General features: G+C 45.6%; 1 protein-coding gene across 4 annotated transcripts in view; it reads right to left on the minus strand.

The window, feature by feature from the left end:
- Positions 1–24289, minus strand: part of COL15A1 (collagen type XV alpha 1 chain) — a 638286-nt gene that overhangs the window by 535880 nt on the left and 78117 nt on the right. The window lies entirely within an intron of this gene.

A 24289-nucleotide genomic window follows, 5' to 3' on the forward strand; every position in this document is an offset into this window, starting at 1 on the left:
TGCTAGTGGAAAAAATTGAAATCAATTGATATCAGTGGTTTCATTTTGTACCGTTCTGTGGCTGTGATGATCATACTGTATAAGAGAACAAAACCAAGCTCGTCTGAATCCGCCCAGAATCTGCATGCAAGGCATCTTTGCCATCGGGCATTTGTCCAGGGTTTTGTCTTATATGCCGAAAATGGTGTGCAGTTGCAAACCTGGACAGTTCCATAGGCTCTCATTTCTTAAAAGGGGAATAAAGCCCCGCACTTTGGTTTCCATCTCAATAGATTTCTGTTTGTTCCTGTAATTTTTGGCGGGCAAAATAGCGTCATCGACTAGGTTATCCCATCCAGGCAGAATGCCAAAAACCTGCTAAAACTCATTCAGTCTGCCCAGAATGTCAAAAACGAACGGAAACCTAAAACAGTGAAAAGGAAATATAAAGAAACCAATCCAAGAAAGCAGCCATATACCAATGTACTGATGTAAGAGGTAGAAGTACCACAACTCCAAGCATCTAGACAGACACACTGCTACATGGAGGAGCAGCCATGCCCCTTTCTAACAAGCCACACCCTCATTAATGGAAAGTGCTGCATAGCAACCTACAGATCAAAAAGTCACAACATTTTTGCAGAAGCATGACTTGCACCACATTTTGCAACTTTTTTATGGCAGAAATGATGAATCTTTCCCAATTAGAGATGAGCGAGCACACAAATGCTCGGGTCCGCGTTATTCGAGTCGAGCTTTTCATAAAATTGAAGAGCTCTACTCGAGTAAAGAACCCCATTGGCTATAATGGGAGACTCGAGCATTTTTGTATGTGGGACGCCGGGTCCCGAGCTTTTTCTCTCTCTCTCCCTCTCTGGGGCGGGGTCGAACACGGCTTGATGCTCGTTCGAGTAATGAGCACCATCAAGTACGCTAATACTGGAACGAGCATCAAGCTCGACAGAGTACGTTCGCTCAACTCTACCCCCAATATTGCCCATGTAGATACATTCAAGCATAGATAAATAGACAAAGAAGCAGGCACATACAAACATACATGCATTTAACATACTGTACAGGGGAACACCCAGGCATACACACAAATGTAACACAGAATGTGTGGCAGGTCTGCACTGCCTCCTCGGTGGTAGCTACATACTGCTTATAGAAGATATGTTGGTGCACATGACTGTTGTAGCATGCAAGTAACTGCAGTGAGCAGGAGTTGTTGGGGAGTGGCTCGAGTGGATACAGCCCCTCTGGCCCAGTCAAGGTGGTGTCTACTCTGCCCTAGTGGATAGTTTGAGTGGTCCCAGCACCTTTGGCTCAAGCTGCAGGCTGGATTGTAAAGTGTTTTTTTGGCTAATAAAATTATTGTTTTTTTCCGTGACGCCAGTGCCTTATTGTAAAGGTGTTTTTTGGGGAAATGAAGAGACAAGTCCATTGATGAAACAGAAGACACATACATATTACTTCGATTTGATGATTGAACACAATGCACATACTTTTCTTATAGCAAACAGTAAACTATATAACAACTTCTGCAACATGTTGAATAACATTCATTGATTCCTCCACACTCCATTTAGAATGAGAAGGGGCTGCCAGGCTAGGTAAAGTGGTTGCTCGAGTATACGGTTATTTGTGGAGCCATGGTGGGGAACAGTGCAGGCTCCTCTGTGTGCACCCTGACTCCTAACTGTGCAGGGACAAGTCATACTCACATTTGTGGTGGGCACCAGGCTCCTCCGCTCCTCCACTCCTCCACACGTGCTTTTTACTCTCCTCTCTACTCACTCACTGGCCTTACCCCACCAGCTCCAACTTCTGGGCTTCCTTAACTCCTCTCACTCCAATCACCAGTGCTCTCACAGTGTCTGCTTTACTAGGTCACATGGGCAGTCTCACGCAGTAACCTAATTCCTATCAAGAGAGGAGGCTGACCAACCAGAAAATTAGCTGCAGGCATCCAATTACAAAGGGTACTGTTGCTAGGCAGATATCATTTACCGCAATAAGCATGGAAAAACAGAGTTTTTCTCCTGAAAAGTTCCTCCTATGTCCCCTTAAGGGCTCAGGCTGCATTCACATGAACGTATATCGGCTCGGTTTTCACGCCAAGCCGATATACGTTGTCCTCGTGTGCAGGGGGGGGGAGGATGGAAGAGCCAGGAGCAGGAACTGAGCTCCCGCCCCCCTCTCAGCCTCCTCTCCGCCCCTCTGCACTATTTGCAATAGGGAGAGGCGGGACGGGGGCGGGGCTAATTCGCGTAATTTAGCCCCGCCCCGCCTCTTCCCATTACAAATAGTGCAGAGGGGGCGTAGAGGAGGCGGGAGCTCAGTTCCTGCTCCTGGCTCTTCCATTGGAACTGCTGCAGATGGAAGACCTAGCCCTCATACCCCACTTTAGTGATCGTGCTGCAGAGCAGCCCCATCCAGAGAACTGAGGCTAGTGAGTATCATGTGCACCTTGCCCCTCACGGCTAACAGTTCGATGTGCCAGCCATCCGCCCAACTTTCCAATAGGCTCCAGTTGGCTGGCTCAGGCTCCCATCCTGATGTGCATTGCAGCCCTTCTTCATCATCCAGCTGGAGACTGATGAAATCAATAGACTAATATATTTCTGGTTGAACCTGGGTCAACAGCTCCTGTAGCTGGACGCCTGAGGCACTGGGATTCCAATGCCTCCTGGCAAATATGCCCTGTTCACACGGAGTTGTAACTCAGATTTTTTCATATAAAAGTGAAATATTTACATTTTTTTTCATGCAACCATTTTGGATAGCCTCTCTGGGTATTCCAGTCCCATCATTCCATGTATTAGTTTAGTTGCCCTTCTTTGAACCCCCTCAAGCACTGTAACATCTTTCTTGAGCATCGGTGACCAGAACTGTACGCAGTATTCCATGTGAGGCCTGACAAGTGCCTTATATAGTGGGAGGATAATGTTCTTGTCCTTCGCCCCTATACCTCTTTTAATGCACCCCAAGACTTTATTAGCTTTTGCAGCAGCTGACTGGCATTGGTTACTCCAGTTTAACCTACTATCCACTAGTACCCCCAGGTCTTTTTCCATCTCACTTTTCCCTCGCAGTACCCCATTCAGTGTATATAACCTTACATTTATCCACATTGAACTTCATTTGCCATTTTTCTTAGCGTATCTACGTCCGTTTTGCAGCCGTACATTGTCTTGGTGATGTCATCACAGATGCTAAACCAACAGAAGCCAACAAAGATTCTATGTAGCAGAGCTGTGTGTGACACATACATGTAGCATATACATGCATATAAATGTAGCAGAGCTGTGTGTGCTATATGTGATACTCATATGTAGTATAGCTGTGTGTGCTTTGTGTGACGTGCATACACACAGGAGAGCTGTGTGTCACGTACATATGTAGCACAGCTGTGAGTGCTGTGTGTGACGTACATATGTAGTAGAGATGTGTGTGCGCTGTGTGTGACACACAAAGTAGCAGGGCTGTGTGTGATGCACATATGTAGTAGAGTTGTGTGTGTGATGTACAAATGTAGCAGAGCTGTGTGTGTGAAGCGAATATGTAGGAGAGCTGTGTGTGCTATGTGTGATGTGCATATGTAGCAGAGTTGTGTGTGCTATGCACATGTGTAATAGAGCTGTGTGTGTGTGTGTGGTGTGTTTAACGCACATATATAGCAGAGCAGTGTGTGGTGTGTGTGTTAACCGTATGTAGCAGAGCTGTGTGTGGTCTGTGTAATCAGCATGAAGCAGAGCTGTCTGTTGTCTGTGTGATGTGCATTTGTAGCAAAGCTGTGTGTGTAATGCACATATGTAGCAGAGCTGTATGGGCTGTGTGACATGCATATATAGCTGAGCTGTGTGACAATCATACATAGCAGAGCTGTGTGTGCTGTGTCTGTGACGCACATATGTAGCAGAGCTGTGTGTGCTGTGTCTGTGACACACATATGTAGCAAAGCTGTGGGAGCTATGTGTGTGACGCTCATATGTAGCAAAGCTGTGTGTGTACTGTGTGATGCGCATATGTAGCATAACTATGTGTGCCATGTATGATGTGTATTTGTAGCAGAGCTGTGTGTGGTGTGTGTGCAATGAGCATATGCAGTAGAGCTTTGTGTGGTGTGTGTGACGTGTATATGTAGTAGAGCTGTGTGGGCTGTGTGACTCGCATACGTATATGAGCTGTGTGTGCTGCGTGTGACGCAAATATAGAGGGGGCTGGGCCACCTGGTTCTGAAAATATATTTCATACCGGGCTTGGCCCTTCAGATGACCCAGTAACCTCTATTAAAAGATTATCTTAATAAAAATCTTGGCACCGATTTGTCTTTGTGAACCAGCCTAGGTGACACAATATCTTGGTCGGGGGTCATTTAGTACAGGATTTCTTGGCCTCTTGTACATCGAAAGACCTGGCAAATGCAAGGGAGGGGAGTGAAATTAGAACATTGAACTCATCTTTCCCAGTATCCTGAGCGCAAATTGCTTTGGAAAGTTGGGGAACACGTTATCAATATCTCTATATCACACCTCCCCTTTTTGGATGGGCAATAGTGGTTGATCACTTTCAAAGCCCATCCAGGTCGCCTAGTAAAGGGGAATTCACGGGGAGGACGTCAACTCAACTTTTCTAGTATTCTGAACAGCAGCTGATTAATACTGGACAGCTGGGGGACACTTTATCAATCTCTTTATGATAGATAGATAGATAGATATGAGAAGAAGAGATATTAGAGAGATAGATATTTTAGAATTTCGTAGTCTTTGTTTTGTGCATGTATGGAACGTTTATCTTTGGCTTTCATTTTCACAGTTTACATTCATAATGAGAGTGACAAAGTTAGTTAAATCACTTTGTATTGTTCCTCTGTGCAAGCTTCTACAGGACAGGGGTGGAATAGCTGTGCTCGTAGAATTTTGATGTTTATTTAAAAAAAATCTACTGAACAAGCTATGTTAGAGTCATGTGTAAGGCCCCCTGCACACTGCAGAGCCAGATTCCACATGTGAAAACCCACAGCAGAATACAGCTCTGCCAGCAGCGGCGTCCGCACATACCTGTTTAGTTTTTTCTTCTGGCTGGCAACCCAGCCAGTAATTCACCGGCCTGGCCGGTATTTTTTCCGCCAGGCCGGTGCCAGTATTTTTTTTTACCGGCTTTATTACAGGGCAGTATTTTCAGAGCCTGCACTGCCACCTAGCGCCTGTTAACCCTCCCCAGGCAGTCCTGACATCAGGGGAAACACAGACCTGCAGAGCCGGCAGCTTCCAGAACCACCAATGATGTCATGTCATGTGATACTCAGTGTGGGAGGAGTCAGGGATCACATGACCACAGGGGGCTCAATAAATGTAAGACTCTGCGGTGTGCGTGTTGGAGCTGTGGGGGTCTGGACGGATGGATTGAGTGAGTGAGTGAGTGAGTGGAGCTGTGGGGATCAGGATGGATGTAGTAGAGCTATGTGTGTGTGAGATGTGTGGGGATCAGGATGATCTAGTGGAGCTATGTGTGTGTGGTGTCTGGGGATCAGGATGGATGTAGCAGAGCTATGTGTGATCTGTGGGGATCAAGATGGATGGAGTAGAGCTGTGTATGTGATGTGTGGGGATTAGGATGGATGTAGCAGAGCTGTGTGTGGTGTTTGGGGATCAGGATGGATGTAGCAGAGCTGTGTGTGGTGTCTGGGGATCAGGATGGATGTAGGGGAGTTGTGTGGGGTCAGGCTTGATGTCCAGCTGGCACTGCATGTGACAGTTTCGGGAGCTGAGGAGGAGAGCCGAGGAGCAGTACATGCGGTACAATGAGGTATATACCATGCACTGCATGTAATCTTGTATGTTTAGATGGTATATGTTATACCAGCTGTACATGTAATTACGTACAGGACATATCTAGGTTACATCAGCATCACTATATTCAGGGGTATATACAGGGGATGTATATCTGCTCTATATAGTGATATGGAGCATGCTGGTATAACCTGGGTATCTCCTGTATATAATTATATATGTACTATTGGTATAAGCTAGACATCCCTTGTATATAGTAATATGGAGCATGCTGGTATAACATACAGCAGCTGTACATACATAATAATATACAGGAGATACTCAGGTTAGGGCTCCTTCACATGGGTGCGCGTGATATGTGAATCACAGCCTGATATCGCGCTCCCCCCCCATGTGAAAGCCCCATGGATGCGAGGAATTTTCATGTGAAAACAGCCTCGCATCACTGCAGGGATGGAGGGAATCCCCACCACGGCTGTCATAGCCGTAGCAGAGGATCGTTAGCTTAGCTGCAAGTTAGCAGTGAAACAGTAAAGGTGATACAAATAGCGCATTTTTCACTTGTGTTTTTAGGGTTAGTGTCTATTTTTTGGCTTTTTTTTAGATGTTTTTGCTTAGACTTCTCCTTGAATAATGGCAGAAAAAAATGCATGCTAAACATAAGTAAACAAATAGTCACCACCCAAAAAAAAAAAAACCCGTGAAGAACTCTGACATTAATTAAATCCATTTTTGCGGGGTGGGGGACGTTCTGATAGAAGTCACCCTATCAGAAGCTAGGGGTGTGACAGGGGCATTCCTGCATGCAAGCCCTGTCAAACCCCTAGCTTCCTGCTGGTGTCAAGATACAATAATACCGAGGATGGGTATATGTGAGGTCACTCAGCGGTCTGCGTCTGAGTGTAGATTGTATGCGATGCGAGCATCTGCAGACTGCAGCATGGTCTCGCAAGTAGATACATACATAGTAACATAGTATGTAAGGCCGAATGAAGACATTGTCCATCTAGTCCAGCCTGTCTATCCTACTGTGTTGATCCAGGGGAAGGCAAAAAACCCCAAGGCCAGAAGTCAATTAGCCCTTTTGGGGAAAAAATTCCTTCCCGACTCCCTAATGGCAATCAGACTGTTCCCTGGATCAACCCCTAATAGTTCCTACCTGCCTATATACCAGGATTGACACTTAACCTAAAATTTATATCCTGTAATATCCTTCTTCAGAAAGACATCAAGTCCCCTTTTAAACTCCTCTATGGATTTTGCCATCACCACTTCCTCCGGTAGAGAGTTCCACAGTCTAACTACTCTTACAGTAAAGAACCCCTTTCTGTGTTGGTGATGAAACCTACTTTCCTCTAATCGTAGCGGATGTCCTCTTGTTACCGTCGCAGTCCTGGGTGTAAACAGATCACGGGAAAGATCCTTGTGTTGTCCCCTCATGTACTTATACATGGTTATTTGGTCGCCTCTTAACCTTCTTTTTTCTAGAGTAAATAGTCCCAATTTGGATAGCCTCTAGATGATGTTTAGTGTGATTTATATTAAACGTTATCTACTCGTGAGAACACGCTGGCCTGGATCCCACGCATGCATGCAGCCGCTGGACTGGAGGAAAACTTGCTGTGATAAGCCACGCCCCTTTTTGACCATGGCCGATATTTTTTTGTGACAAAGGTGGCAACCCTATCTGTACTGTAGATGGTCTGCATGGCACGAAGTCGGACATGGGCAGTATAGAACTTTTTTAAAATTCCCCTGCTTTTCCTGCATCATCGCCTAGCGATCATGCACAATCCTTAACCTTTCCACAATGTGGTTGCGGGAGGGCCATGGATCGGGTAGCTTCCATTGACTTTAATGGAAGCCATCCATGCGGAATCCGCAAAAAAAAGAGCATGCTGCGATTTATCCTCCGCTTGCGTAAGCCGCAATTGGTTTCCACAAGTGTGCAGGACGAATCTATTTTCCATACCATGCTATGGGCGCTATTTGCTGCGAATCTGCAGTGCAGGAGCCCTTTGGCACGATAAATAAGTCTCAGAAAGTATGTAAAAACCATATTTTCTTAAATTGTTAGTCTTCATAAATAATACACTACTTATTACATTCTCAACAATGAAATCTAACTGAATAAAGATTCTCCTTCCATTAATCAGAAATCAGTGACTAAATCCTTCCTGCCCACAATTAAAAGGTTGCATTGAACATCTTGATCTTGTAAGCACACATCTGGCCATCGCTCTGAAAACAATCCTACACATTTCCTGTCTAAAGCAATCAAAATACATAGAAATGCGCTGTGTATTCCCACTGCTTGCTGTTGTTCATAGCCTCTGATGTTGAGAAAGAGAACATATTTTATTTGCTGAATTCTCAAATGTGAATGGAATAGTTTAATAAAATAGATAATTCCATGATAACGATCCAATCTAAATATGCACAGCCACACAAGCAAGGCAGGATTTATTGTCGTCGGGCTCCACGGACCTATGTTTACAGGCGGTAGAGGATGAGAATAGTGAAGCATTTCCACGGTGGATTTTAGTACGCTGTGGGATCATGTAAAGGGGTTTCATCACAGCTGCCGAAAAGAGATATGTGATAGATCCCTGTACAGAAAAAAACGGAAATAGTCATTTACATTAGTGAAACAGACACCATTCCGGTATTCCGTTCACTAAGGCAAATGGATGGTTCCATTAGTTTCCATTGTATTTGGAGTATAGCATAACATTTTTTTGTGCTCCAAACATAATTGAAACGAAATGTAACTCTTTTAAAATGAACACCAAGGTGGTGTCTGTTTTACTAATGGAAGTGAAGGATTCCTTTCAGGGGGTTCTGTCTCGATGCTGTTTTCTAATTTGGAGAAGGGGGAGATAGCTCCGTAAATATAGATAAAGAACCAAGAAGCAACCACTTCAGTGTGTTCTCAGAAATTGAACGAAGTGGTTGCTTCTTGATTTTTTGTGTTTTTTTTGGTTTATCTTTATTTACGGAGCTATTCTCCTAACTTCGCTGAATTAGATGTCTCTGAGTAGATATGGTCTTTATTAGCTTAAAAGGACATACAAGTTTGAAACATTGCTATAATGAAAAATAATCCTAGCTCTCAACTTTTATTGAATTGTACACCATGTTTTTTCTCTTCATGAATGAACTACTTGTCTGAAATAAAGAAGCTGTTTTTAAGTGCATGCAAACTAAGGCCGCCTGTCCACAGATGTTGCGGAATATCGCTAGCGATATTCCGCTGCCCGGGGGCAGGGGAGAGAACTGTCAGTTCTCCGTGGTAAGCCCCCTCCCACATAAATATCACCAGGCTAACTAGTACCTTGTTGTGGTGTCTGACCCTGGCCCTCAGAATGGGGGTCGAGGACTGCAGCCAAAGATCCACCACCAAGGAGCCACAGATGTAAAGAACACTTGATGATAAACCACGAGGAAGAAAAAACGAATGTCCGCGCTCCTAGGGATATCAGACTCTGATCCGGGATAATAAATTCCTTTTTTTTATTTGGAAAAACATACAGGGATCTGCGAGCAACGCGTTTCAGTAGATACAACTACCTTTCTCAAGCTCTACACAATAACGACTAACACACAACATAAATAGACACTGAACTTGTTCATGATATTAACACAGCTACTTACCACGTAGCTGCATGATTAAAAGGGGGCGTGGTGGCAGCCTCCCAGGTAACTCTATACGTAATCCAGGTAGAACACTGGGAACGCCCTTCAGCGATCCGTGTGCTTCAACTAAACTTTATTTGGATCACTGCGGGTCAGCAATCTCTCTCCAACAAATGTGCACACCCGCTAAACGCTCGGTTATAAAAATTAAGATTTCATTAAACATCCTTAGGATAGCATTATTCACATAATAAAATGAGTGAATAAATTTTGCATAATTAAATTATCTACAAACGACTTCATTTATCTTCCAAATCAGCATGAATAGATTATACGTCTCATAAATAAAAGTTACATGAAAACGGCACTTCCCTACATACTTAATACCATTGACATCAATTAAAATTAAATTTATATAAGTAATATATCTCTCAATACTCCTCTAAATATATATTTAATATTACTTGTCATCTAAAAATAGATTGAATCCATATAAAAAAAAAAAAAAAAAACACTACTCAATATCTCTATTACTAATGGTCCTTACTCCTCACCCACAGGCGTGATTTACCTTTATAAATAAAAAAAAATAAAAAATTTAAAAAAAAAAAAAAATTTTTTTTAAATAAAAAGAAAAAATTTTTTTTTTTAAATTTATTAATCTATTCATCATATTTTTTCTAGTACCTCGTTTAAGCCGTAGGGGCACAGAGTATTTTTTTTTTTTTTTTATATGGATTCAATCTATTTTTAGATGACAAGTAATATTAAATATATATTTAGAGGAGTATTGAGAGATATATTACTTATATAAATTTAATTTTAATTGATGTCAATGGTATTAAGTATGTAGGGAAGTGCCGTTTTCATGTAACTTTTATTTATGAGACGTATAATCTATTCATGCTGATTTGGAAGATAAATGAAGGCGTTTGTAGATAATTTAATTATGCAAAATTTATTCACTCGTTTTATTATGTGAATAATGCTATCCTAAGGATGTTTAATGAAATCTTAATTTTTATAACCGAGCGTTTAGCGGGTGTGCACATTTGTTGGAGAGAGATTGCTGACCCGCAGTGATCCAAATAAAGTTTAGTTGAAGCACACGGATCGCTGAAGGGCGTTCCCAGTGTTCTACCTGGATTACGTATAGAGTTACCTGGGAGGCTGCCACCACGCCCCCTTTTAATCATGCAGCTACGTGGTAAGTAGCTGTGTTAATATCATGAACAAGTTCAGTGTCTATTTATGTTGTGTGTTAGTCGTTATTGTGTAGAGCTTGAGAAAGGTAGTTGTATCTACTGAAACGCGTTGCTCGCAGATCCCTGTATGTTTTTCCAAATAAAAAAAAGGAATTTATTATCCCGGATCAGAGTCTGATATCCCTAGGAGCGCGGACATTCGTTTTTTCTTCCTCGTGGTCTATTTGAATTAAGCCCCGGTTACCCGGTGTAGCTTATTTGGATTGCCCCGCTGCTCTCCGACGAAGGTTGGATGGATTAAAAGACTATCTTATAAGCGAACTTGGATTGCGGTGTCAGCGAGGTGCCTTGTTGTAAGGTGTCCTCGGCTGACACCAGGTGAGTTAAACACTCATTTTTTCCTCATGTTAATAGAGTATAACATGGTATATTAATAGCATCAAGGCGCCTCCTTATAAACTTTTTACTTGATGATAAACGCTAGAGAGGCTGTTGATGTGTTTTCCAGGAACATAGCACCCTTAGCAGTGTCCAGCAAAGGCCCTCAGTGAGATATCAAGGATGGGTAAACCAGACCCACAGTGGGGTCCTTTTCGCATCATCATTAATCATACCAAACCCAGAAGGACGCTTTGTATTCTTAAAGGGGTTCATCTCACCCAATAAAATGTTCTTCGCCAACCTCTATGATTCAAATCAGAATGAAATTCCTAGGCTAGTTAACGCACTGAAAAAATGTATGGAATTAGCTGAGGACTTGATAGTGATAGGAGGATATCTTAACACAGTTTTGAACCCATTATAAGACACTCATTCAAATGAGTGTTGTATAAGAAAAAACAGTTTTTAAATTGACACAATTGCCAAAAAAATGAAAATCTTATTTTTTTTCCTACTGCTTTGCTTAGATTTATTCAAACATTGAAGGGTAAAAATACACAGTACACCCCTAGATGAATTCGTTAAGGGGTCTACTTTTCAAAATGGGATAATGTGTTGAGGTTTTCTGTCGGCCTAAATCACATTCATGCAAAATTTCTGTTCTGAAAGCCACTGGCTGCTCCTTTTATTTTGGGCCCCATTGTGCATCCAGACATAAGATTATGGCCACAATGGGTATATTTCTAAACACGGGAGAAACAGGGTTATCCATTTTTAGTGCAAGTCTTCATTCATATGTGTGCTGTACAAAAAAAGCTGCTTTTAAAATGACAGAATTGGAAAAAATTGTGCTTTTTGGGTTTTTTGGCTTCTACTTTGCTTAAATTCATTCAAAAACTGTGGGGTCAAAATGGGCAGTACACCCCTAGATAAATTAGTTTTTAAAATGGGGTCACCTGTGGGGGTTCTCTATAGTTTTGGTCGTTCAAGGGACCTAAAAAGCCTTAAATCCTGAAAAAAAAACTGTGGGGTCAAAATACTCATGACCCCCCTCAGTGAATACATTAGGGGTGCAGTTTTTAAAATGGGGTCATTTGTAGGGGTATCTATCAATCTGACACCTATGACCTTTGCAATTCTGGTTTGGTGTAAGAACATAAAGTGTTCCTCAAACGCTGAAAAGTAATGTTAAACAGGCTTCGTCACTAAGGGGTTAAGATCCATAATAATTCACATGGTTTTGTCTGTTGTGTCTGCATACAAGAAAAATCCTTTAAACTGTTGATGAGATGGTACAAAACTCCAGATAACTTATTCAAACTTAATCTCTTTTCCTCAAATTGTTGCTGGAGGTGTGGTCTTGAGGGGGCACTCTCTTCCATATATGGTGGACAAAGGGACCTGTAACGATGCTGCCACCTGTCTCTGGATGGTGGACAATGAAACAATTGGAGCTGTTTGTGCTTGTCAGACAATCAGTTGATCCTCTCTACTGGTGGCCTCTCAATGATGTCCTGAGCCCGGCCACCTTGTTTGCCCTCACACATGCACTGGTCTCAACACCTCCTAACAGTCTGGTCAGAATGGCCCTGGTGGGGAAAAATTCATCGATAAAACCATCCAGCTTCTCACATCCCAATAATGCGCCCCCTCTAATACTCTGATAGTGGGAAGAAATCTCTTCTCTGTGTCATAGAGGAGTCTAGTGGTCAATAAGCTCTACACAAGTGAAAAAAAGGTCACTACACACAAGGGGCCTTTGAGAGTCTTTTTATAGGACAAGGGTCTGTCCTTAAGCTAGGTCATCAGTAGTTAATCACTGGGAACCTACTTCTCGGGATCCCAGTTGATCAGCTGATCACCCACCCTGCTGTCAGTGCACCATGTGTGATGTCATCTTTGGGATCGGAACAGTATTAACATAGCTGACTTTTCTCTCATTGAAATCAATGGGAACGAAAGTTGGTTATTAGTTTTCCGTGTTCACCTCCGTACAAACCGTGTTCAATATCGTACAAACATGAAATTTGACACGCGAACTCTTTAGGTCCTAAATAGGAAAAGTAAAGGGGTCACAAATTGATTATTCAATGCTAAGTGCAAAAGTATTGGCACCTCTATCTAATGTACCTAATCTAATTCTCTAACTTCCGGATTCTTTTGGTCCTAGTAGGAAAAGTAAAATGTTCAGAACTCAATTATTTAATGCTAATTGCTAAAGTTAGTGCATCCCTGTGTAATGTAACTCTCGTAAAAGCGCGAAATTTGGCACAAGCAAACTTTAGATCCTGAATAGGAAAACTAAAGGGGTCACAACTCGATTATTCAATGATAATTGCAAAATTAAGTGAACGTCTATGTACTGTAACTAATAATACACATCTGAACATCTCAAACATGAAATTTGCCATGTCCATTCTTTACATCCTAAATAAGAAAAGTAAAGTGGTCGCAACTTAAATAATCAATCCACGAAACATGAGATAGTTCTTTTCTCGGAAACCTGAATGCCTAGGGAAATTATTTGAATACTGAAAAGAATCTACACCACCGCTACGTGTATATACTGAGGACAATCCAATGCTCCTCTATGTGTATATACTAAAAAGAATCTAAGTCACCTCTGTGTGCATTTTCTGAGCAGAAGAAAGTGGCCATGTACTGCAAGCATGCAGCATGCCTTTAAGGTTAAGAAGGGGCTGCAACCTACAGTTGGGGCTTAATTTGAATAAAAAGGGGCATTACCTTTAAGGGTAAAAAGAGAGGAGAGTGGGAGGTGGTGGCAAATTCTGCAGAGGGTCATCAGTACATGCAGTCTGTAGAGAATCTAGTGCTACTCTATGTACATACATATTTTATTCCTCAGTTCATCTAAAGTAACAACGACTTCATAAAATTTTCAGTACGAACAGCACATAAGCAGCTGGATCAAATTAACTCGGGTGAAGCCAGGTATATCAGCTAGTATACAATATTGCTATGATTAGATTCTCTATACAACTAAATAGATAAGCCATTGGGGTTTCAACACTAGCAATAATAAGTGCTAAAGCTACATAGACTTCTATACATTTGTTTTCAGCTGCCAAGAGGAGCTGGCAGGCAAAAAAGATAGCCAAAGTGGCACAACACTCAGTCGAGCGTTGCAGTTCCCTTGTTTCAGCGATTAGTGAGGGTCTCAGCACCTGGACTCCCACTGATCAGAACTTTGTCATGCTATTCTGATGTCAAAAGTTTTTAAAAGTGTAAATACTAGTGATGAGCGAACGTACTCGTCCGAGCTTGATGCTCGGGCGAATACTAGGGTGTTCGGGATGCTCGAAACTCTTAACGAGCACCACGCGGTGTTCGGGTTACTTTCACTTTCCTCTGTGAGACGTTAGCGCGCTTTTCTGGCCAATTGAAAGACAGGGAAGGCATTACAACTTCCCCCTGTGACGTTCAAGCCCTATATCACCCCCCTGCTGTGAGTGGCTGGGGAGATCAGATGTCACCCGAGTATAAAAGTCGGCCCCTCCCGCGGCTCGCCTCAGATGCCTTGTGAGTTAGCTGAGGGACAGTGGTATCGTGCTGGAGCTGCTGTAGGGAGAGCGTTAGGAGTTAGTGTAGGCTTCAAGAACCCCAACGGTCCTTCTCAGGGCCACATCGAATAGTGTGCAGTACTGTGTTAGCACTGTATTTTTTTTTTTTTCAAAATTGGATCTGCAGAGCATTGCGCCCAGCAATAGGGACAGAAGTGGGGGTTAGGCAGGGAGAGTGTTAGCAGTGAGTGTAGGCTTCAAGAACCCCAACGGTCCTTCTTAGGGCCACATCTAACCGTGTGCAGTACTGTGGAGGGTGCTGTTAGCAGTGTTGCACAATTTTTTTTTTTTTCAAAATCGGCTGTCTGCAGAGCATTGCGCCCTGCAGTAATAGTCCAGGGACAGAAGTGGTGGTTAGGCAGGGAGAGTGTTAGGAGTGAGTGTAGGCTTCAAGAACCCCAACGGTCCTTCTTAGGGCCACATTTAACCGTGTGCAGTACTGTGCAGGCTGCTGTTAGCAGTGTTGCATCTTTTTTTTTTCAAAATCGGCTGTGCAGAGCATTGCACCCTGCAGTAATACTACAGGGAGAGAATTGTGTAGGCAGGGCCAGAAGACATATATTATTGATTGAATATAGTCAGTGGGCCTTTTCTTTAAAAAAAAAAGGGAAAAATTCTATGTGGCCTGCCTCTGTCAGTCCTCAGCGTTCTGGGTACGTGTGTGGTGGGTGGAGATAGTAAAAAAATCATACGCAGCCAGCTACGTTTAACAGCAGTCTTGCGCCAATTTATTTCCTTCCTGCCTGGGGAAAATCACCGCTCTGCTGCACTTCATATAACTGCATTTCTTATCTGATTGAATATAGTCAGTGGGCCTTTTCTTTAAAAAAAAGGGAAAAATTCTATTTGTCCTGCAGGCTTGCGCCAATTTATTTCCTGCCTGGGAAATCACTGGTAATACAGCATGCTGAGGGGTAGGGGTAGGCCTAGAGGACGTGGCCGAGGACGCGTAGGCCCAAGTGAGGGTGTGGGCACAGGCCGAGCTCCTGATCCAGGTGTATCGCAGCCAACTGCTGCGCGATTAGGAGAGAGACACGTTTCTGGCGTCCCCACATTCATCGCCCAATTAATGGGTCCACGCGGGAGACCTTTATTAGAAAATGAGCAGTGTGAGCAGGTCCTGTCGTGGATGGCAGAAAGTGCTTCGAGCAAGCTATCATCCACCCACAGTTCTGCGCCGTCCAATGCTGCAAATCCGAATCCTCTGGCTGCTGCTCCTCCTTCCTCCCAGCCTCCTCACTCCACTACAATGACACATGCTCAGGAGCGGGAAGACTCCCAGGAACTGTTCTCGGGCCCCTGCTCAGATTGGGCAGCAGTGGTTCCTCTCCCACCAGAGGAGTTTATGGTCACTGATGCCCAACCATTGGAAAGTTCCCGGGGTCCGGGGGATGAGGCTGGGGACTTCCGGCAACTGTCTCAAGACCTTTCAGTGGGTGAGGAGGACAATGACGATGAGACACAGTTGTCTATCGGTGAGGTAGTAGTAAGGGCAGTAAGTCTGAGGGAGGAGCGCACAGAGGATTCGGAGGAAGAGCAGCAGGACGATGAGGTGACTGACCCCACCTGGTTTGCAACGCCTACTCAGGACAGGTCTTCAGAGGGGGAGGCAAGGGCAGGGGCAGGGCAGGTTGCAAGAGGCAGTGCGGTGTCCAGGGGTAGAGGCAGGGCCAGACCGAATAATCCACCAACTGTTTCCCAAAGCGCACCCTCGCGCCATGCCACCCTGCAGAGGCCAAGGTGCTCTAAGGTCTGGCAGTTTTTCACAGAGACGCCTGACGACCGACGAACAGTGGTGTGCAACCTTTGTAACGCCAAGATCAGCCGGGGAGCCACCACCACCAGCCTCACCACCACCAGCATGCGCAGACATATGATGGCCAAGCACCCCACAAGGTGGGACGAAGGCCGTTCACCGCCTCCGGTTTGCACCGCTGCCTCTCCCCCTGTGCCCCAACCTGCCACTGAGATCCAACCCCGCTCTGAGGACACAGGCACTACCGTCTCCTGGCCTGCACCCACACCCTCACCTCCGCTGTCCTCGGCCCAATCCAGCAATGTCTCGCACCGCACCGTCCAGCCGTCACTAGCGCAAGTGTTTGAGCGCAAGCGCAAGTACGCCGCCACGCACCCGCACGCTCAAGCGTTAACCGTCCACATAGCCAAATTTATCAGCCTTGAGATGCTGCCGTATAGGGTTGTGGAAACGGAGTCCTTCAAATGTATGATGGCGGCGGCGGCCCCGCGCTACTCAGTTCCCAGTCGCCACTACTTTTCCCGATGTGCCGTCCCAGCCCTGCACGACCACGTCTCCCGCAACATTGTACGCGCCCTCACCAACGCGGTTACTGCCAAGGTCCACTTAACAACGGACACGTGGACAAGCACAGGCGGGCAGGGCCACTATATCTCCCTGACGGCACATTGGGTGAATTTAGTGGAGGCTGGGACAGAGTCAGAGCCTGGGACCGCTCACGTCCCACCCACCCCCAGAATTGCGGGCCCCAGCTCGGTGGTGGTATCTGCGGCGGTGTATGCCACCTCCACTAAACCACCCTCCTCCTCCTCCAACGCAACCTCTGTCTCGCAATCAAGATGTGTCAGCAGCAGCAGCGCGACGCCAGCAGTCGGTGTCGCGCTTCGTGGCAGCACAGCGGTGGGCAAGCGTCAGCAGGCCGTGCTGAAACTACTCAGCTTAGGAGATAAGAGGCACACGGCCCACTAACTGCTGCAGGGTCTGACAGAGCAGACCGACCGCTGGCTTGCGCCGCTGAGCCTCCAACCGTACATGGTCGTGTGTGACAACGGGCGTAACCTGGTGGCGGCTCTGCAGCTCGGCAGCCTCACGCACGTGCCATGCCTGGCCCACGTCTTTAATTTGGTGGTTCAGCGCTTTCTGAAAAGCTACCCACGCTTGTCAGACCTGCTTGTAAAGGTGCGCCGGCTCTGCGCACATTTCCGCAAGTCCCACACGGACGCTGCCACCCTGCGGACCCTGCAACATCGGTTTAATCTGCCAGTGCACCGACTGCTGTGCGACGTGCCCACACGGTGGAACTCTACGCTCCACATGTTGGCCAGGCTCTATGAGCAGCGTAGAGCTATAGTCGAATACCAACTCCAACATGGGCGGCGCAGTGGGAGTCAGCCTCCTCAATTATTTTCAGAAGAGTGGGCCTGGTTGGCAGACATCTGCCAGGTCCTTCGAAACTTTGAGCAGTCTACCCAGGTGGTGAGCGGCGATGCTGCAATCATTAGCGTCACCATTCCTCTGCTATGCATCTTGAGAAGTTCCCTGCAAAGCATAAAGGCAGACGCTTTGCGCTCGGAAACAGAGCCGGGGGAAGACAGTATGTCGCTGGATAGTCAGAGCACCCTCCTGTCTATATCTCAGCGCGTTCAGGAGGAGGAGGAGGAGCATGAGGAGGATGAGGAGGAGGGGGAAGAGACAGCTTGGCCCACTGCTGACGGTACCCATGCTGCTTGCCTGTCATCCTTTCAGCGTGTATGGCCTGAGGAGGAGGAGGAGGATCCTGAAAGTGATCTTCCTAGTGAAGACAGCCATGTGTTGCGTACAGGTACCCTGGCACACATGGCTGACTTCATGTTAGGATGCCTTTCTCGTGACCCTCGCGTTGCACGCATTCTGGCCACTAAGGATTACTGGGTGTACACACTGCTCGACCCACGGTATAAGGAGAACCTTTCCACTCTCATTCCCGAAGAGGAAAGGGGTTCGAGAGTGTTGCTATACCACAGGACCCTGGCGGACAAGCTGATGGTAAAATTCCCATCCGACAGCGCTAGTGGCAGAAGGCGCACTTCCGAGGGCCAGGTAGCAGGGGAGGTGCGGAGATCGAGCAGCATGTACAGCACAGGCAATACAACAGTCTTTAAGGCCCTGGCCAGCTTTATGGCTCCCCAGCAAGACTGTGTCACCGCTCCCCAGTCAAGGCTGAGTCCGCGGGAGCACTGTAAAAGGATGGTGAGGGAGTACGTAGCCGATCGCACGACCGTCCTCCCTGACGCCTCTGCCACCTACAACTACTGGGTGTCGAAGCTGGACACGTGGCCTGAACTCGCGCTGTATGCCCTGGAGGTGCTTGCTTTTCCTGCGGCTAGCGTCCTGTCAGAGAGAGTGTTTAGTGCGGCTGGGGGAATCATCACAGATAAGCGTACCCGCCTGTCAACCGACAGTGCCGACAGGCTTACACTCATGAAGATGAACAAAGCCTGGATTTCCCCAGACTTCTCTTCTCCACCAGCGGACAGCAGCGATACCTAAGCAATACGTAGGCTGCACCCGCGGATGGAAGCATCGTTCTCTCTCACCATCCAAAACGGGGACATTTCTGCTTCATCAATCTGTGTCTAATATTCCTCCTCCTCCTGCTCCTGCTCCTCCTCCTGAAACCTCACGTAATGACGCCGAACGGGCAATTTTTCTTAGGGCCACAAGGCTCACTCATATAATTTTTCTTAAAATTTTTTATACGTTTCAATGCTCTTAAAAGCGTTGAAACTTTAACTTGAACCAATTTTTCGTTAAACTGGGCTGCCTCCAGGCCTAGTTACCACTTAAGCCACATTAACCAAAGCGATTAATGGGTTTCACCTGCCCTCTTGGTTGGCCAGGGCCAATTTTTCTGATGTACATTAGTACTGTTGATACAGCAATTTTTGTAGGCCCTCGCCTACAGTGTAATCAAATTAATTTTTAGCCCACCTGCATTACAGCTGACGTTACATCCGCTGTGTTGGGCAATGCAATGGGATATTTTTATGTACCGCCGGTGGGTTCCAGGGAGCCACCCATGCTGTCGGTCCACAGAGAATTATAAATGCATCTGTTTCCACTTCTAAAGAACCCCAGTCTGACTGGGGCATGCAGTGTGGGCCGAAGCCCACCTGCATTAAGCACGACATTACTACCTCAGCTGTGTTGGGCAATGCAATGGAATATTTTTATGTACCGCCGGTGGCTTCCTGGCACCCACCCATGCTGTGGTTCCACAGAGAATTATAAATGCATCTGTTTCCACTTCTAAAGAACCCCAGTCAGACTGGGGCATGCAGTGTGGGCCGAAGCCCACCTGCATTAAGCACGACATTACTACCTCAGCTGTGTTGGGCAATGCAATGGGATATTTTTATGTACCGCCGGTGGGTTCCAGGGAGCCACCCATGCTGTCGGTCCACAGGGACTTCACAATAGGGAGTTGTACCTGCCTGTGTCTATGAATTAAAAACCGCGGTCTGACTGGGGCATGCAGACACCTTGACAGAATGAATAGTGTGTGGCACATAGGTTCCCCATTGCTATGCCCATGTGTGCAGCTCCTGATGGCGGTGGCACAGGATTATATTTCTCATTGCTTCTGTACAGCATTGTGGGCTATCGCCCCGCCCCTTTTAAAGAGGGTCGCTGCCTAGCCATGCCAACCCTCTGCAATGTGTGCCTGCGGTTCCTCGTCATGGCAGACGCACTTATAAATAGACATGAGGGTGGTGTGGCATGAGGGCAGCTGAAGGCTGCGCAGGGACACTTTGGTGTGCGCTGTGGACACTGGGTCGTGCGGGGGGGTTGGGCAGCATGTAACCCAGGAGAAGTGGCAGCGGAGTGTCATGCAGGCAGTGATTGTGCTTTGTTGGAGGTAGTGTGGTGCTTAGCTAAGGTATCCATTGCTAATGAGGGCTTTTCAGAAGTAAAAGTTGTTGGGAGGGGGGGGGGGCCACTCTTGCCGGTATTGTGGCTTAATAGTGGGACCTGTAAACTTGAGATGCAGCCCAACATGTAGCCCCTCGCCTGCCCTATCCGTTGCTGTGTCGTTCCCATCACTTTCTTGAATTGCCCAGATTTTCACACATGAAAACCTTAGCGAGCATCGGCGAAATACAAAAATGCTCGGGTCGCCCATTGACTTCAATGGGGTTCGTTATTCGAAACGAACCCTCGAGCATCGCGATAATTTCGTCCCGAGTAACGAGCACCCGAGCATTTTGGTGCTCGCTCATCTCTAGTAAATACCCTTTACAATTTAAGGGGTACCTGCACTTTAATGCTTGCACTCCATTGGCCATTTTTGTTCCCATTCCGCAGCTAAAGACAGCCTTAAATAGTGCTTATGTAGCACTATATGGGGCCATCTTCAGCTGCCGGGAGGAATCAAAAGCGGCTGACGGAGCACAAGCATTCCAGAACGAAAGTGCAGGCACTCTTTAAGCAAGACATTAACAGCTAACAAACTCCGCATTCTTGATACATAAAATATTAACATACAGTAGTGTTAAAAAATAGCAGTCCAACATCCTTGACCTAATAAATCACTGTTTTTGTAAGTGCTATTTCTACAAAGCAAGTAAGTATAGTAGAAAAAATCATAGCCCATGCGTGCTGCTCATTCTGAGCAAATGACTTATTCATAAAAGGGGAGTTTTCATATTGTTTGCAGCGAGGAGTTAAATTGGTGAAATCATTAATTCTGTGGAATAACCGGGGTTAATTTTGGACCTTATTTTAGGTTGGAGGGTGGCAAATGTTGCATGTCGGTTATAGTACATTTTCTTCTGAAATTTGGTAAACATGCGCTGTTCTCCTAAAGGACGTACTTCGATTAAAAAGGTTGATTGAAGGGAAAGACATACAGAGAAGTACAGCAAATTATAGGTTACTCGGCTAAAATTACATCAAATGGCTTGAAGTAGCAACCTAAGCCTGAATGACACAGAAGAAAGAGGAAGAACTACTGTTCCCCTGTTTCTTCTGTGTCTTTCATGTTTGGGTTGCCACTGCATTGAGCAGAGGGTTTGGTTTCTTCTGCATTCAGCAGGGGGTTGGACCTGATGACCCTGGGGGTCCCTTCCAACTCTACCATTCTAGGATTCTATGACTATTTGAATCAATCAAAAAATAGACAAAATGCCAAAGACTCAGCCAATGATCACCTCTAGAAAGATGAAAGAAGATCTGACCTTGCCAGTGTGTAGTGATGCAATCAGAAGACAATTAAGTGAAGCCAAGTTACCAGAAGAACTCCCTGCAAAGTTTCTTTGTTGATAAAGACATGTTTTGAATAGGAACACATTGACTGGTTCAAAGAGAAATGGAACAACATTTTGTGGACTGATGAAAGCAAAATTGTTCTTTTTGGGTGTAGTGGTTGCAGACAGTATGTCAGATGATCCATGAGCACTGAGTTGAAGCCACAATACATAGTAAAGACGGTAAATCATGATATGGGGATTTCTCATACCAAAATACTTGAGGAGATCACATTACCCAATGCCGAAGAAGAAATGCAGTCTAAATGGTGTTTCAACACGACAATGACTCAAAACACAACAGTAAGCAAACAACATATTGGTTACAGCAAACCGAACTGAAGTAACGGAGTGGCCCGATCCCCTGACCTCAATCTCATAGAGAACTTGTTGGATGACATAAAAAATGTGGTTTATGAGGCAACACCAAAACCTGCAGAAGAACTGCTGAAAGTTGACCAATTTTCTTGGACTCTAATACCTGCTCATAGGTGTCAGAGGTTGGTGGACTCCATGAAACACACGTGTCAAGCAGCTCTCCGAAACAATGGCTATGCCACTAAATATTAGTTGTCAAAGTAAAGTGAAATCTTAAAGGGGTTGTCTCGCGGCAGCAAGTGGGTCTATACACTTCTGTATGGCCATATTAATGCACTTTGTAATATACATCGTGCATTAAATATGAGCCATACAGAAGTTATTCACTTACCTGCTCCGTTGCTGGCGTCCCCGTTGCCATGGTTCCGTCTAACTTCGGTGTCTTCTTGCTTTTTTAGACGCGCTTGCGCAGATGCATCTTCTCCCTTCGGCTGGTCTTGGAAGCATTGGCGTTTTGGCTCCGCCCCCTTTTCGCGTCATCGCGTAGCTCCGCCCCCGTCATGTGCCGATTCCAGCCAATCAGGAGGCTGGAACCGGCACACGTCATGGGGCGGAGCTACGCGATGACGCGAAAAGGGGGCGGAGCCAAAACGCCGATGCTTCCAAGACCAGCCGAAGGGAGAAGATGCATCTGCGCAAGCGCGTCTAAAAAAGCAAGAAGACACCGAAGTTAGACGGAACCATGGCAACGGGGACGCCAGCAACGGAGCAGGTAAGTGAATAACTTCTGTATGGCTCATATTTAATGCACGATGTACATTACAAAGTGCATTAATATGGCCATACAGAAGTGTATAGACCCACTTGCTTTCGTGAGACAACCCCTTTAAACATTTTTTTCAGTTAATACCTCACATTTTTGAGTTTTTATAAACAAATGCTGGCACTGCTATTGCTGTTTTTCTTAACAAGCCAGAAATGTCTTTCTCTATACTTCTTGTAAAGGATGAACACTGGATAAATCTGCTTATTGTTTGGATTTGGAATTAAATGTGTAGCATCTCCTGAGCATTTATAGAAATAGAAGTTATTATAATGAATTTGCTCTTTTTTTGCATTTTCAAACTCACTGCTATTTTTGAACACTACTGTATGTCCATGCAAGCAATTGGACAAATCATAAAAGTGAAATCCATTGACGCATATACATCATGATGTAAGACATGAAGCTTTGCAAAGTACTATGTCAAGCTAAGACATGGCAAATTTGGTGTGAATTTTCAGGATGGATTCCACACTGAATGTCCACAACACAATATAGTTTAATACATCAGGACGCTTTTTAAAAGCCACTTACAAAACCTCATGTAGTACTCTACTAATGCGGGTTTTTAAATCTTAACTAGAGATGAGCGAACACCAAAATGTTCGGGTGTTCGTTATTCGGAACGAACTTCCCGCGATGTTCGAGGGTTCGTTTCGAACAACGAACCCCATTGAAGTCAATGGGCGACCAGAGCATTTTTGTATTTCGCCGATGCTCGCTAAGGTTTTCATGTGTGAAAATCTGGGCAATTCAAGAAAGTGATGGGAATGACACAGAAACGGATAGGGCAGGCGAGGGGCTACATGTTGGGCTGCATCTCAAGTTCCCAGGTCCCACTATTAAGCCACAATACCGGCAAGAGTGGGCCCCCCCCCCCCCCCTCCCAACAACTTTTACTTCTGAAAAGCCCTCATTAGCATGGCATACCTTTGCTAAGCACCACACTAGCTACAACAAAGCACAATCACTGCCTGGATGACACTCCGCTGCCACTTCTCCTGGGTTACATGCTGACCAACCGCCCCCCCTCCCCCCCACAGCGCACACCAAAGTGTCCCTGCGCAGCCTTCAGCTGCCCTCATGCCACGCCACACTCATGTCTATTTAGAAGTGCGTCTGCCATGAGGAGGAACCGCAGGCACACACTGCAGAGGGTTGGCATGGCTAGGCAGCGGCCCTCTTTAAAAGGGGCGGGGCGATAGCCCACAATGCTGTACAGAAGCAATGATAAATAGAATCCTGTGCCACCGCCATCAAGAGCTGCACACGTGGGCATAGCAATGGGGAACCTATTTGCCACACACTATTCATTCTGTCAAGGTGTCTGCATGCCCCAGTCAGACTGGTAATATGTACCTTAACAGTAACCGCGTTGGTGGTAATGTGGTGGTGACTGTGGACCTAGTAGCACGGTTGTATTTTGTTGGTTTTCGGAATGCGGCCAGGATTAAGTGGGCCGTGGCGGGGGGATGGTGTGGGGGCTCTCTTGTTGTGTCGGTAAAGGTGAAATTCTTGGACTGCCACCAG

Source organism: Eleutherodactylus coqui, chromosome 9 (assembly GCF_035609145.1).
Source record: "Eleutherodactylus coqui strain aEleCoq1 chromosome 9, aEleCoq1.hap1, whole genome shotgun sequence".
NCBI lineage: Eukaryota > Metazoa > Chordata > Amphibia > Anura > Eleutherodactylidae > Eleutherodactylus > Eleutherodactylus coqui.